General features: G+C 42.4%; 1 long non-coding RNA gene across 1 annotated transcript in view; it reads left to right on the top strand.

The window, feature by feature from the left end:
- The window catches only part of LOC103392654 (uncharacterized), a 92,287-nt gene extending 85,764 nt beyond the window's left edge, over window positions 1-6,523 (top strand). Inside the window, exon 6 of the long non-coding RNA XR_522938.3 lies at window positions 2,831-6,523. This is a non-coding gene — a long non-coding RNA (uncharacterized LOC103392654). The remainder of the gene's footprint in view (window positions 1-2,830) is intronic.
- Window positions 6,524-15,416: the final 8,893 nt, after the last annotated feature.

The raw sequence follows: 15,416 nt of genomic DNA, 5'->3' as shown, positions 1-15,416 counted from the left end.
GGGGGGGGGGGGGGGGGGGCAGAGCAGAGGACAAGCTGCCAGTCTCCTGCCATATAACGGAGACGTCTCTTTTGCCTCATTTTTTTAATGCATACTGTCAGTTGCCATTCAGTGTCTTTACCATAGTCACTCATTATCCAACACCACTGAGGTTTGTGTTGCTAACGTAGCATCCTTTCATATGCGGGTTCCACTTCCACATCATCCATTCTGGCCTTTGTGTGCAGAGGCACCTTTGACATCAATTTTGCGAGGTTCATCCTGGACGCCTTTTCAGAGCCACAGTGCCAATACAAATGCTATACAGCCAGTAATAACTCGGATCAGTATTGATCCTGTGGGAATGCCACACTGTTAAATGCTCAATCTTATCGGCTTCACTCTTTGTGTGTGTGTGTGTGTGTGTGTGTGTGTGTGTGTGTGTGTGTGATATGGTGTGTGCGCGTGTGTGTGTGCATGTGCATGTCTCTGGTTATTTTGTGACAACGCTGACTGCTGCACACACACAATAATGACTGTGGAAGGGTTGTGTAATATTAACGTGCTGTACAGTGATGTGACAGTAATGAAGTGATGTACAGCAGCAACTCAGCAGAAATGACCACATTAACAGAAAATGACTTCACACTGTGGAGTCCAGGAGCATCTGACACCACAGTGAAACACACTCCATGCTTTAATTGTGATAGGATTTAATTTGATAATGATACAGATTATCAATGCTTCTTAAAAAAAATCACTGAGTCCATGTTTATATTGTACACTCATCATCACCGTGTTCCTGTTTTCTTTATTAGTTAAAAGGGTTGAGCGAATTAAAAACTTTGGCTAATCTTTGAGAATTCTTCCTCTGCTGTTACAGTCTTTCCCACTTTTTCCCACTCTCCTGTTTCCCCAGAACTAATGACTGCTAAATGTAGCGCGGCAGGGGAAAAAGTCAGATGTCACCAGGCATGCCTGGAGACACCACTGCCCACAGGCCAAGAAGGGGGAGAGAGGGAGGGAGGGGGAGTCACTGGTCTGAACATTTTACATTACCAGTTTGAGAAAATTATATATATATATAAAATTTAATCCCAATTATTCACCTAACTCTCTGCCACAATATTGTATTATTATTATTGTGTATTACACAGTTTAATGTTAGCATTTCAAATGAATAAATGAATGAGAATTCCATAATAATAAATACACAAGAGTACATAAATACATTTAATACAAAATATTCACCACAGTATTCCAAACAAAAATGTATAATACATTTGTATTCTCTCTTATTCCAAGGCACACTAAAAATATATATATTAGTATTAAAAAATGACCCTGTGTACTGCCCTGCTGTAACATGTACAGGCTTTATTGCAGTTTATTTCTTATGTTTTGCAGTTTATTTCTTATATTTTGTGGAATGGGTAAAATTTAGGTCTTTTCAATTTTTTTAGACAGCGACCTTTGCCCTTTACCACACAAGGCAATAGAAATGTCCAAAATTTCAACAACAACAACAACAAAAATATTAAAGTATCAAATGAAAAATAACTTTAATCTTCTTTCTTATGCATTATTTCTTGTGACCATTAGGTCAAAGGAAGAGAATGCAGCCACCAAAAAGCAGAGATTCTATAATTTATCATAAACTCCAACAAGCCACAAAAAATACCAAAAGGCATTAATCCCAATTTTGGCAAGTGAGCGTAGTGTTGACAACAGCAAATATAGAAACCTTAAAGATACGTGGCTGCTGACCTGTGACTAAGGTTCAGCCTGATTTTCTCCACAGTATTAATCAATAATAATTAGTATGACACAGGATGGTAAACTTTTTTTCAAAGTACTTCATTATTATCTGCTTCGTGTGATTGGTCAAATATTTACAATGCTGATGGAGCGTAATTAACTTTAATACATATGATTGTCAGAAAACAATTCTGTTCAATTTTCTTCAAGTTACTTTATCTCTGACACCACAGTCGATACTGAGCTGATCCTAATACGAAAGGACTGCAAACAGAAGAACACAGAAGTAATGTACTGTGATATATCACAGTAAATCCCCTGTGACTGCTGTTTAAGATGTCTTCTTTTCAGTAGGTCTCTACTGTTTAAAATCCATATTTAGACTCTTTCCATCCACACACCGCAGTATTACCTTCATCACGGTCTCTTCTTTCTTCCATTCGCCTCAGCGCTGGCCGGAGCCAAGCAGGGCAGAGGAAGAACATATGGACAAGATAAGAAAAGCATGTACATTCTTTACATCCTTGGGCATCCTCACTCTATTTTCTTGAAGTGCCAATTATAATACCAGGGAATGAGAAAGTCTGTGTACAATGCAGTGATCCATTCCTCTGCTCTCCTCTGTGACATATTTCATTTGGAATGGGATTTGGATGCAGCGTATTGGCCACTGTACAGGTGTTTGTTGAACCAGCCTATTTGTTCGGCGTTGGCTTTTCTTTCTGTATCATTCCATCACTCATTTCAATGAGGACATATTCCCGCCTTGAATCCAATTTATCCAAAACCACCTTCATCAGCAGGAGCAGGATCAGCTCCGTCGAAAGCAGCGTCCAATTAAACTCCCACGTCCATAGTTTTTTATCCTCATCCTCTTACAGACACTGGATAAATCACTAATATGATTTTCACTCCGTCTAAATGTTTCGTTCTAAATTAGTCTGTGCTGTTACAAAAATAAATGTGCATGAAATCAATGTGAAATACTAATTCAAACAGAACCATGGTTCTCATATCAGCATCTCTCTTTCTCTCTTTTTTTTTTACCTTTTCTTTACTCCCTGCCCTCTGATTTCTCTCCCTCTCCCTGCAGCAGATGGCTTTGGTCAGAGGTGGGCAGGTAACAGACAACCCAGCGCCTCCTCCCAGGACACTGGTGCCCTGCCCTGCCTCTCCTGTCCCTTCCCTGTCCTGCCCTCTGTCCTGCCAACAACCTCTTCACCCAGCTTCATCAGCCTTCGTTGCTGCTCGTCTTCTTCTTATTCCCCTCTCATCTCAGCCTGTATATGCGGGTCGGACCCTCCCTTTCCCCCTCCCCCAGCGGTGCAAGCCTTCTGGATTGAGCAGATGGTTAGAGAGGACCAGGAGGAGACGTCCTCTAACCTGGGAGCTCAGCCAGACCTGGCCCACGGTGAATGGCTGATGCCTGTCTAATAGACCTGGACTGGGTTTGCAGGAATTTGCCTGGCTGCTGTGTCTGTGTGCTGTTCCACAGAATGTGGTTTCCTCTAGATTCTACACTTAGTGAAAAAATACTAAACACTGTATGTCGGTTATATTAGTGACAATATAATAGTTAGCAAAATATATTTGGTTTAAACCACATCAGCCCCAGAGGTCCATGTAGTTAACAGTAATATCCACCAGTTTTTCATCTTTAGAGGTCAGTATTGTCTATATGTGTGTACTTAAAATTCAGTTTGGGCGTTAAGATGAGGATAAACATCTTACAGCATTGTGTTAGCCTGAGTAAAGTACAGCTTTTAAGATTGTGTTTGAATTAATCCGTCTAACCTCAGATTAGTCCGCTCAGTCCTGCATGTGTACAGTGTATGTGCAGTAATCAGCCCCTCACAGAGTGAGATGCTTCAGTAGCAGAAGCAGCTCAGCCTAAGCAGCTGTGGTGTTTGGGAGCACCGACATTGTCACCTGACAACATCAGACAGCACCACAAACACAGAGCATGGTGAACATCTCACTTGTGAAGCTATAAAAATTACAGAACGGCCTGTTGTTAGATTTATCTGTCCACGTTAAGCAGACACGCTTTGCTACTATTAAATTTAATAGAGACATAGCTCCGGCCATTGCAGCAAAGTCAAACGCCGACATAATTATAACGATTCTTCTTCTCGCACGTACGCCGGGACGTGAGCAGTGGTCAGCGAATGTGCGAAGCGTAGAAAGGCGTATTTTCTGTCTGCATGATGAAGAGGAAAAAAACAAAAACAAAAACTCCCTGCTCACTGTTTTGTGTATTTATGTCTATAACCTAAAATTAATTTAAAATTCATTCATACCGCGGGGACAAAGTCAATGAGCTCAGCCTAGTTTCCCTCATTTGCCCAGTGAGTCCAAATGGATTGTTGTTCTCCCCAGACGCTGCTGTTCTCCAATCTCTTCCTGTTATTAAATATTAAAATGTTCACTGCAATCACTCTGTTTAGTAAACACTCTGGGGACCTTACCAAGACTATTAAAGCAGAGATGATTGCAATACTTTGTTTTTGTTTCATTTTCTTTCACAATATGGCCGACATGCTAATCGCTAAAGGATAGTGAACTTGTTTGACCAGAGTGAAAATGTTCTCCTTACCTGGCTGGTGAATGCTGCATTGTTACAAACATCCACCAAATACTGTATGGATATTTACTTCTGCTGAGCTCATCCTATTATGATTTTTGTTTCTCTTATTTTCTGTGATCGAAGGTTACGAAACAATACTGACTCGATCGTATCGCTCTGTCTGTGTTACATCATTATCAGTCCCCTCCTTGGGGACAGTTTTTGTCTGTCGTAGCAGATTGTTCCTCTTCCACTCTCCGGCGTCGTGCACTTTTGTGATAAGCGTCACAATAATTTCCTGTGATATTAACGGCCGCCTGCACTTTCGTTCGGATGATTCCAGCTGCGAAGAGGCAGAGACGGGCATCTCGTGACCCCTGTGTCACTGCAGGCTCGTCTCACCCACCGCCACCCAAACCACCGCCTCGGGTGGTTGCGCGGATGCCCTGGAGGTGATGCTAATGTGGAATCTTAACTACATTTCCCTCCTTGCGCGCTCCTCCCCACCTCCTCTCCTACTGCTGCTGTGAATATGAGCCTAGAGCAAACACAGGGCACTCTCATTAAGGGACTAGAGCTGGTATTAAATTTGCTGTTATTAGAGAGGCCTGCTTTCATTTCACCGGCACAGCAAACCACAGACACCCACAAGAGACGTGGGGTATGGGCTAGATTACACTCATACATTCAGATGCAACGTGGGCTGCGTGTTTTTACTGTTTGGGCCGTAGCTGTAAAAGGTGTTTAGGCAATAGGAAGGTGCAATCGCTGCTTTCCTTTTTGGTTAATTTCCCCCATGCATCTGGAGATCCTGCTTCAGATATTATGGAATGTAATGTGGTTGGACAGAGAGCATCATGTTAAAAACAGAAAATCCTGCCTGTGTTTCTGCCTCTTGCCTTTTTGGTTCTCTGCCAAAGAGGGAGGTCATTTTTCACATTACTGCTCACCCCCTGCCTGAAACGTCAAAGATGGGCAAAATCAATAAACATACAGCGCCGACGACTCAGTAACCACAAAATAAGGAACATCTATTTGATGAAGGACTGTTCCACATCTCTGAACACATTGTGCATGAAAGCTTTTCACAATGTGAGAAGGTGGTTTTTGTCTCAGCCTCCTGTGTGTTGAGAATCTCTGGCCTCCAGGACAACCCTCGCTGCTGTTGCTCTGTCTGCCGATACCACTCTTGTCAGTGGCCCCTCGGGGCACAGCAGGCTGAGTGAAGGGAGGAAGCGAGAGTGACTATGACAGGGGAACTCACATTAAATTCCCTGACAGCAACCTCAACAACCTTCTCTAACACTGCCATGTCACACGCATAAGGAGATTACTGCACGGATTAAGTGATGGTAAAATGTGAGTGAAGGCTCTCTGATACCTTTTTTTTTTTCCTTTTCCTCCCTGGAGCCCAGAGAACCAGCCTGACTGTGTGATATCCTCATTTAGATGTATGTACCTGGCTTCCTTCACATGGAGCAAACACAGAACAGGTGGTAAAGAGGCAAAACAAAGGGAGGAGTGAATGCCTGTTTCAAAAAAGCCGCAGGTGTGCTGGTCACCGGTGGCACACACTGTTAAAAACACACACAAACAGACTTAATTATATTGAAGATTTACTGCAGGAAAACCTCATTTGACTCCCTCGATTTGTTGTGGTGTTTGTGATTGGAGGAGACCCCAGCAGCTTTTTCATGGTGGCAGGGCCTTCTGCTGATGCTGTAAAGCACAGCAGTGTGTTCAGCTGTGAATGGGACTCATTAGAGGAGGAGGGTGTCCGTCTTGATGCCTGGCTGTCAGAGTACTGGTCATCCAGCAGGGGATGGCTGGAAAATAGGCAGTGAAGGAGTCTCCCTCTGTTTCCAGCACAATCCATCCTTATCTGTCTGCACTCTCTCCTTTCCTTGTCCTGCTGCTCTCTCCCCATCCTCCTTACTTTCTTGTGTTCCGTCTCTCGACAGGGGTTCATCTCCTGTGATTCTCTGTAGCCCATTATCAGTTTCCCGTCAACTTCCATCCCCAGCCAGCCTCTCAACAACCACACGCAAGCACTCGATCAAAGCCCCGAGAGGGCCAGCAGCCTTATTGATGCTTATCAAATAATCCATTGTTGTTGACCTGTGTTGTCAATCCCTGTCAGTCGTCGTCTGTGCCACGGGTACAGCCGCTCTCTCATTGTACTGTATTGGCTTGTTGTTAGCCGGCTACTGTTCCGACTCCATCACAAACATAATTCACTAATACCAGACGGTGCCAGTTCTAGGACAGGTCTGTGCTGACATTCCTTCATTTATACCTTAGTAATGTATTTTCAAATCCTCAGTGATGGACCTCAAAGCCAACAAAAGCCTCAAAGAAAGGTCAATGGAATACAAACCACGGCAGAATCAAAACATCAGGAAGGTCCAGTGAAATGGCTTTTTGAACAAAGACTCTCTGCAAACAAACTCAGATATCAGTCGTTTCAATGATTCTTTTCTTCTACTGACTCCAGATGTCTGTGAGTGGCAGCTGGACCGAGTGGGACTGCACTAACAAATGTCAATGTTTTATCTTCTGTTTTCTGCTTCAATCTGTTCAGTTCATTTATTACATGGATATCAATTTTAATATTTCATAAATAAAATGCTCAATATCACTACTTGGTAAATTAGAAGTATAGTGTTGTGATGAAGCTGTAGTTTTGTGTCTGTGTGTTTGGGTGATCTTGGTGTAAAGATTTTTTCGGACATTTTTGGAGAGATTTTTATATATTACCTTTTTGGTTTGCCTTTGGAATCGGTATCTGTTTGTACTATGGTTGTTGATGTGAGAGGCCTGCTAGGTTAAAAAAAAATCTGCGTGTGTGTAATATTGGTATAAATGTACTTGTGGAGACATAATATAAAGATTATAAACCGACCTCGGGCAGAAATAAAAAATATTTTGCTACAATTAGGTCAAAGGTCATAAAGGAACATTTATTATATATAGGAACATTTCAGGTCAAAGGTCATAAAGGAACATTTATACGCAGAAGATAGTCTGATTTATCTTTGGAAAAGTTTTTTTTTTCTGTTTTCATCTCTTTATACACACACAACTCGTTATAAAAAGCTGCACTAACAGGACTAGTGTTCAGTCAGGCTAACTACAACTGGACTTTATAAATCAACAAACCTAAATACCATGATTGACAGCTGACCTACTCCTGCATTCATTGGTCCACTGCTGTATTCCAGTGAAGTGTAGACCCGTATGTCCACCGTGAATCGACCAGAGCAGCGTACCTACGTGAAATGCTGAATTGCGTGTATCAATTCTCTCGTCTTTGTCGTCCTCGGTTCCTGTAATGTTGGAGGAGACAAACACAGCAGAGAGACACCGAAGTAAAAGGGGAATGTTGACATTTAAGAGGAGGTGGCGTTCGTCAGACGGGGCGGGGGCCTCCGTGGCACTCAAATGGGAAAGGACATCGCTCATTTCCAACCTCAAATTGCCTTGCTCTCATCTCTGACCCTTCCCTAACAGCCTCACTCAGGCAATTCATTGCCCATTGTCACACATGAAAATAAATGTGTTTACACAGCAGACACACACAGTAAACTTGTACACACACTCACTTTAAGTGCAAATCTGAGCGGTGTGTAGCATGACGACTCCTGCCACCACGGTGCTAACAAAAACAGACACAAACACGTTGTCCGTTGGGCTGCCGTGGCCTCAGACAACACGTGGCCCTTGTTATTGACTTAAATCTGTTCACACACATTACAAAGATCAGGCAGCCAGTTATATCTATTGCCCTCTGGGCGACAATCTGTCTCCATGACTACACGACCATGTTGACCTGTAGGAAAGGTAAAGGAGAATTTAAAAAATGGCCACCCCAGGAGGCAGATTGATTGATTGCTGGTTGCCGCCAGCAAGAATTGGCTGAAACATGAACATTCCTGGCGGTTGTGAAGTCATCTAGTTGACATTTCACCTCATGGGCAAAGATGAGCAGGTCGTTCAACGGCGCTGCCTGTTTTTTCCCTCTCCCGACCTTCTGTTAGATTGCCCTGTGGAAACAGTCCCGCTCATATAACTTCATTACTTTTTAATGCAGCCGTAATTACTCCAGTATGTTGTAATTGGACAGAGATATGAGAACAATAAAGGATGTCAGGACACAGAACAGGGTTTTAATTGTGGGTTAATGATATTTATTTTGCAGCGTGCTCTTTTTCTGAGTCATGGCTCAGTCCTGTGGGCTAAGTGTCGTCTCTCTGGGGGGAGTGAGAGGGTGCCTGTCTCTGTCCTCATGAGCCTTAGAGGTTCTCTCTTCTCCCCTGGACTGCTTTTATCATAGAGAGTGAGCATATTAACCTCAGATTTGATTAAGGGCTTTAACAGTGTTAGCTTTTGCACTGGCCAAGTGGTCTGGCTCTTGTGGGCTCAGATTAGGTTTGACCTCTGACCAGTGTGTCAGTTACAGATAACAAACTTCATTCCATCACTTCTACTGGTTCTTCAAGGCTTTAAACAGCAACCGCAGCTCTGTTCTGTCATGTGTAGAGAAGTTTCACTGGCTTTCACACCAGCGCCGGCTGGTAGGTTTACGAGATGGCCCTCGCAAAGAGGGCCAAACATCCCAGGACTCTGCTCCGTTATTTCTCTAATCCACAAAATTGCAGTTAATCCGTTTTTAAGAATATGTCTTAGGTGTAACACATTATTTGTTGTTACCATTTGCTTCTGACCCACTGCTGCTTTTTCACCCATTCATTTCTTAACTGTATATCCAGTACTGGGAGCTGTAATTACAGATTCAGGTACAGGGACACATCTGCAGCCAGGGGGAAAGCCTAATTTGGGGCAAACATGACGTTAATCTTTGTTTAAGGATATTCACACCGAGCACTGAACAAGTGAAGTGGGGTAATAATAGCGGTGTGTACATGGCTATTAATTATGAATGTCATTGAGTCTAATTACAGTCTGACGACAAAGTCGCACAAAGAACTGGTTCTGAACAAAGAGTTGGAAATAAACAACCTCAGAACAGACACAAGTCACATCGGCTGCCTGTTACAGTGAAGAGACAGAGACGGTGACACTGGACTGATAGGAACGTAGGACGGAAACCACAGAGAGGAGAGGTGCGAAGAGAAGCCTTACACTACGATCAATTACTCTCCTTGTCCTTCTGTGGTTTGCATATGCTTTAGATGAGGAGAGGATTACCAGGCGAAAAGAGAAATGATGAGGTGATGAGTGAAGCCGCTAGATTAATATCCTGCCACCGCGGTTAAGAAGGAGATTAATTTCCTCTTTACAACTATTAAAAAAAAGGGAGAGAGCGAGAGAAGCCTGCGTCCGGGCCTGCAACTGCTTTAATAGAGTGCGCTGCTCGGCACGCTCATGTGGCGGTCGATGTGTAAGAGGTGGACGTCAGTGGTCAGTTAGTGAACCTGGAGGCAAATGTTAGTGTGTATGTGAAAAGGTGTGATTGATTGGACCTCCTAGTGCCTCTGCCAGCATGAAAAGAAAGAACCTATTAGTGTGCAGGCATGTGAGAGGATGGAAGACTGTGTGTGCGTGTGCGTGGGTGTGTGTGTGTTTTAATATTGGTGGTTTAAAACCTGGCACGCTTCTTCAGATTTAATTTGATAAAATGCAAACGCCGTCGCTGTAACCAATAGGAAAGGAGATCTTACATCCAATTCTACAGGATTAGGCAGAAGGCAGTGATGGCGTTCTTGTAACATATGTTCTGTCTCATATAATATTCGTCCAAGCTCAACAGAAGAAATATTATATTACATGGTGCCTAATTGGGGGAGCAGGAAGTGTAGAACTGGATGGACGATCCAGCAGGGTTTCCAATGATGGTGTGTTTGAACAACATGTTCTTCACAAGACAAAAAGCACTTTTTGTCAATTATAAATTAGATGCATTTTATCTAAATTGAATCCCATTGTGGCCAAATCAGTAACTGGAACTATTTTTTCTAGCACTTACATATAGGTGTTTTAATAGATGGATAAGTCTGGACTGTTTTTCTTTTATACCTCATCTTTGATTCTAAGTGTAAGAAAATTCCAAGCGAAGGAAACTATTAGATCTGGATTGACCTGTGAGAATAAACAACTGCACAACATCAAACAAAACTGTAATGTCAGAGTATGTTATGTATTTTTTATTCATCAAGGTCTGATGAGTAAACTAACAGAAAGTCATTGTCTGTAATCCTTAAGAAAAGTGTTAAAAAAAATCAAAGTTAACATAGGAACTTTGAGGTTTAGAAGATTGTTCAAAACTCTGCTAAATACTGTGTAGTACTAGGATGTCTGCTCACAGTACACAGTGAAGTTTTCCTACATCCAGTTTATCGTGAACTGCGTCTGTCCTTTTCATGACAAGCTACCTCCCCTCTACTAAACATCTAATGAGGTACACGGTCGGCTGGTAATTACACCAACGTTGTCTCAGGTTACCATGTAAGGCCTCGGTCATTAGTTACACTGGCTGCAATTACAAGTCTTTATTCTGATTAAGAATGCAGGGAACTCGATATCTGGATTTGTAACCACTCATAAATACTGTGTCAGAGCGTGGCGTTATTGATCGTCTTCTCCTCTCATTCACCTGCGCTCAGATGGACGGACGTCAGGGTGTCGTTCAGAGCTGTGACTCAAATGCCTCCAAATCCGCCTCATTGCAGTCGCTTCCTGCAGCGATGGCTCGGCTCAAATGTCAAAGTAAATGAGCTGGCCAGACAGCGCTAGCGTACTCATCAGGACACTTTCTTCTGCCGGTTTGTTGGTACGTTGTAAACACACACGCACGGACGCACACATGCAAACACACACCCTTCCACTGAAACCGTCTAAAACCGTCTCCCACCACGCCCCTGGGGCTCCCGAGGGACCTGGGGGTCATTTGCTTGCTTCTAAGTGTAATTAAAGGCCTGTTAATTATTTATTTCGCTCCGGGGGACGTGCCCATCTTTGGCCATCAGTCTGATCGCAGTGAGAGCATGAGGGGGCGGAGAGGAAAAAAAGCTCACAGCCATGGGTTTATCACCGAGTTTATAGTCTTCAGAGCAAGTGCACATAATCAGAGCAGTGCCATTTATTCTGACTTTCACTGTTTACTGCTGCCCCCGGTGGTTACCTCTTAATTTGTTAGTTGTATCTTTTGTCAGCAACTAATTAATTACTAACATTTCAGTGCTTTAATTCTTCTCAGTTATGATAACATCAAAGTAGTAACCATTCAGTTACATTTGAAATGTTACAGCTATTTTTATTTGTGTTTTAAATGTTTTTATTAAATACAGTGCTCAGGTAGTTTCTGTTGATACAAAAAATCACTGCAGAGATGTGGAAAAATCAGAACATTAAAGTGAAACCGGTAAAACGCCAGCCGCATTGAAGCAAAAGAACTTTCCAGGTCTTTCTGGAGCCATTAAAATTGATTGTTTTTTTTTCTGACTCCATCTCTTTATAGCTCTGACAGGCCAGTCGGGTCATGCCAATAAGAGTCTTGTTATACTTCTTAACCTAGTTTTGATTCTCTGACTGAGGAAACCATACCAACTGACTGAAGAGAAAGTGAAGTTTGATTCAATAATAAGACAGAGAAACCAACAGTTCTCTTTTAGCTGATGCTAAACATTCCTAAATGCATTCTTATTTGAGTCTGTTGCTCAGAGCCCACTGTTCAGGGAAATATAAAGCTGAACAGAAACAGAAACTTCAACCCTAAAAAGGAAACAAGTCGGGTATTTTATCATAACAAGAACAACATAAAGTAAACCTACACTTGGTAATCAAGAAAAAGAAAACTGGTTAATGAGATGTAATGAAACCTAATCTGAAAGAAGACAAGACAACGTGGGCGTCCACAGTTACATTAGAACACAGTTATATAAACTGTACAGTGAACTGGGCCATAACAGCACGTCTGTTACACCGTCGTACTGGTGGTAACCTGTCAGTCGTGGAACCATATGGTCCAGTTAGTCGAGAGAAAGCTGCCAGGCTGCAGAATTGATCAATGACAATTTGAGCAAACAACAATAATATAAGACATTTGGCAATGAAAAACAAAATTGTTATTCACGATTTTAAACTTTCATAAACCAGACTTGACAGTTTTGGGTGGAAAACCCAGAGCAGATGTTTATGGCAAATACTGTTCCTGGGTTTGTTGTGAATCAAGACTGCGTAATTGTCTAGGAACGCTGACAAAGGCACTGTAGGACCAAACAAACTGACCTGAGATCAGGCATGTCCAAATCAAGGAATTGTTTTAATAATTTCAATTTTCATTTATTTCACTTAATTATAAAAGGATTAACATTTACAGTAGGCATATATAACTGTGTCATTATCACTGAAATAATAATAATAACTTTTATTATTATTATTATTATTATAATGGCCAAACAATGCCCAATTTGGTAGATTAAAACCAGTTCAATTAATGGACCAATAAAAAACCTAAAACCTATTACTTTTAGCATAAATAAATATAAGAAATTTCAGATACAATAAATTATATAAATGATGATTTAAATGCCCAGTCACCTTTATTTGATTTGATATCAATGTCTTTCTCATCTGATGACCCGTAGACGTACATCCCTGGCCGTGAGTGTGGTCGAGACGAATGAACTGTGTGTCACTCGACTGCTTAGTGTTTTGATAGCTGCCATCCCAGCTTGTGCGACACCTGACCGGCTTTTCACCTTCATCCCCAGGAGGGATAATGACACTAATCCCTGTAAATGGTTGCCTGGGAGGAAGGAGGCAGGGGGCACCAGGCCTTTTAAACCAATTTCAAGGCCGTCAATTAAGCTGGTGATTTGTGTTGGACAGAAATCACTCTGGCACTGCCACTTCAGTGGCCTCTGCTTCGCGCTCACACACACACACACCCACACGCCATGTTTCTCCTCCGCCCCACAATCCTCAGGGGACTCAAAGAGCCATTGATTGGTTGAGCTGTTCGCCCCTCAGACGGATCAATAATCACTGTGTTCTCCCAGTACTGTGCTGGAGGGTGAGGCTGGATAGATGCTCATTTGCCGGTTCCTACCACCCAACTACTCGGAATCCCAGCGGATGTGCTACTTTTAAGACCTACTCAATTTTTCTCTTAAAGTTTTTCTTTTTTTTTTTTGTAAGTTTTACTCAGTCAAGCGTTAAGGACAGCCCATTTAAAATCAAACAGTAATTGCTTCAATTGGCAGTAAATGTATAACAAAAGTGGTGTCCAAGTCACAGGCTATCTGTGTTGTTATTGGTTCGTTCTCATTGGACAGATTATAGCACTGTGTGGTACGGTACGACAATGAATTTCTCTTTATTAAAAATTGATTTCCATTAAAAGTAATCAAACTTTTCATGCTTCTAGATCGATGAGGTTTTTTTTTTTTTTGTTATTGTGAAAAACTATTTGACTTTTGCTTTCAAACTGACCGCCAATCTGCACAGAAGCGTTTGAATCATTACATTCATCAATCAGCGAGGCTGTGCCCTGCTCCAGTATCAGCTGTTAATAGTCTGACCCCTGAACTCAGGTGGAATTGGCAGGGTAATACTGAAGCCATGAAAAGCCTGAAAAGTTTAGTGCTGTATCTTCTGACGCATCAATCTCCAAACAAATAGCTTAGTTGTCTTGGGCATGAATCTCCCCTCAGTACCAGCCCTGAATCGTTTGCACCATCAATCTCTCCTCTATTAGACTTTCACTGTCTGCTCCATGGCCGCGTCTTCTCATTGGAGTTATGGGTTGAGGGGACACGGGAGGGGAGGGGGGCTGCAGACGGATGATAGAGACACACAGGGGAGGAGTAGGGTGGGCAAAGGTTAGAGCAGGCACAGATAGGCAGAGATATGCTTGGTATTTAGACAGGCAGACGTACGGAATGGTTGTATCCGTCAATTTCTTCCCATCTCTCCCTGCACCCGGTGGTCCCCGCCACTCTGTCCTTTCATGGCAGCGGCTAATAAAGAGTCTTGCGCGGCCCTATGTTCGGGTCATAAAACCAAATTAAAATATTAAATCTGTCAGGGCCTGTCCTCGTAAATAAAGCCATATATTACCACTCCGTCTATAAAAGTGAAAAAGGGATGAGACATTTTATGAGGGGAATAGGAGCGGGCCTATTTCAGGTCTGATCACTAAAAGCCACAGCATCACTGCCCCCCCATCACCCCACATGTAGAAAGTAATGTGGACTTTCATGTTCTGTATAGCAAATTATATATATTTATATTTATATATTTATTTTATATATTTATATATATAATAAGGGGAGGTAGATGTATGTGGTTTCTTATTTGTAAATAATCCAAATGATTATTATCGTTAATATGCAAAAATGTTGAGCTAATTGTTTTTGTAACTAAAAAATTTAGCATCTCAGAGTTGGTGGATTTTAGTAACGACAGTCCATCCCAATCTATTTGACAGTTGTGCAAGTCAGCTCGTCAGCCGTAGGCTTGCTGTCCTGCGATCAGTGAGGCACACTGAACATCTGACCACAGGTTTGAGCCTCAAACACAAACACATGTTGGTGGTGGAGAGGTTGATCATTTTGGTAGTTCCACGCAGGTTGTGACGTGGTGTAGACACCCCCAAAAAACGTACATGCAGTTGGAGGAACACCAATTACAAACCTGTTTACACCTGAATGGTGGATATCAACTGTCGAGGAATATCTTCAGGAATATTTCATAAACAAGTTTTTGTTTTGTTTTTTAATACAACAGTTTAGAATCGAATGTGTTATGTGGTCCAAACACTTGTCTGGACATAAAGCCGACTGTGTTTGTGCGCTGTCACCAAACAGAACAGTTTTATTGATTACATTAGTTCTGACACTCAGTTGCAGTACAGTTGCACTTGTTTACAGACTTTTCCAAACTACCAGCTCCTGTACTTCACGGTTGCAGTGTGCCTCCCTGCTTTTGTGATGACTATCCACCGTTGACCTGCCTCCCACTGCAGCTCTGTCCAGTATTCCCAGATCACATCAGAGCCATTAGCATCAGCAGGTGTTAGGGATGTTAGGATGGGCGTCCACCTGCTACTGGGCAGCTGTTTTTGCCTGCACAGCTAATTGGCTGACAGGTG

This window comes from Cynoglossus semilaevis, chromosome 17, assembly GCF_000523025.1.
Source record: "Cynoglossus semilaevis isolate Cse_v1.0 chromosome 17, Cse_v1.0, whole genome shotgun sequence".
NCBI classification, from domain to species: Eukaryota; Metazoa; Chordata; class Actinopteri; order Pleuronectiformes; family Cynoglossidae; genus Cynoglossus; species Cynoglossus semilaevis.
The sequence above is the reverse complement of the archived record's forward strand: the minus strand, read 5'-3'. Positions and strand labels throughout refer to the sequence as shown.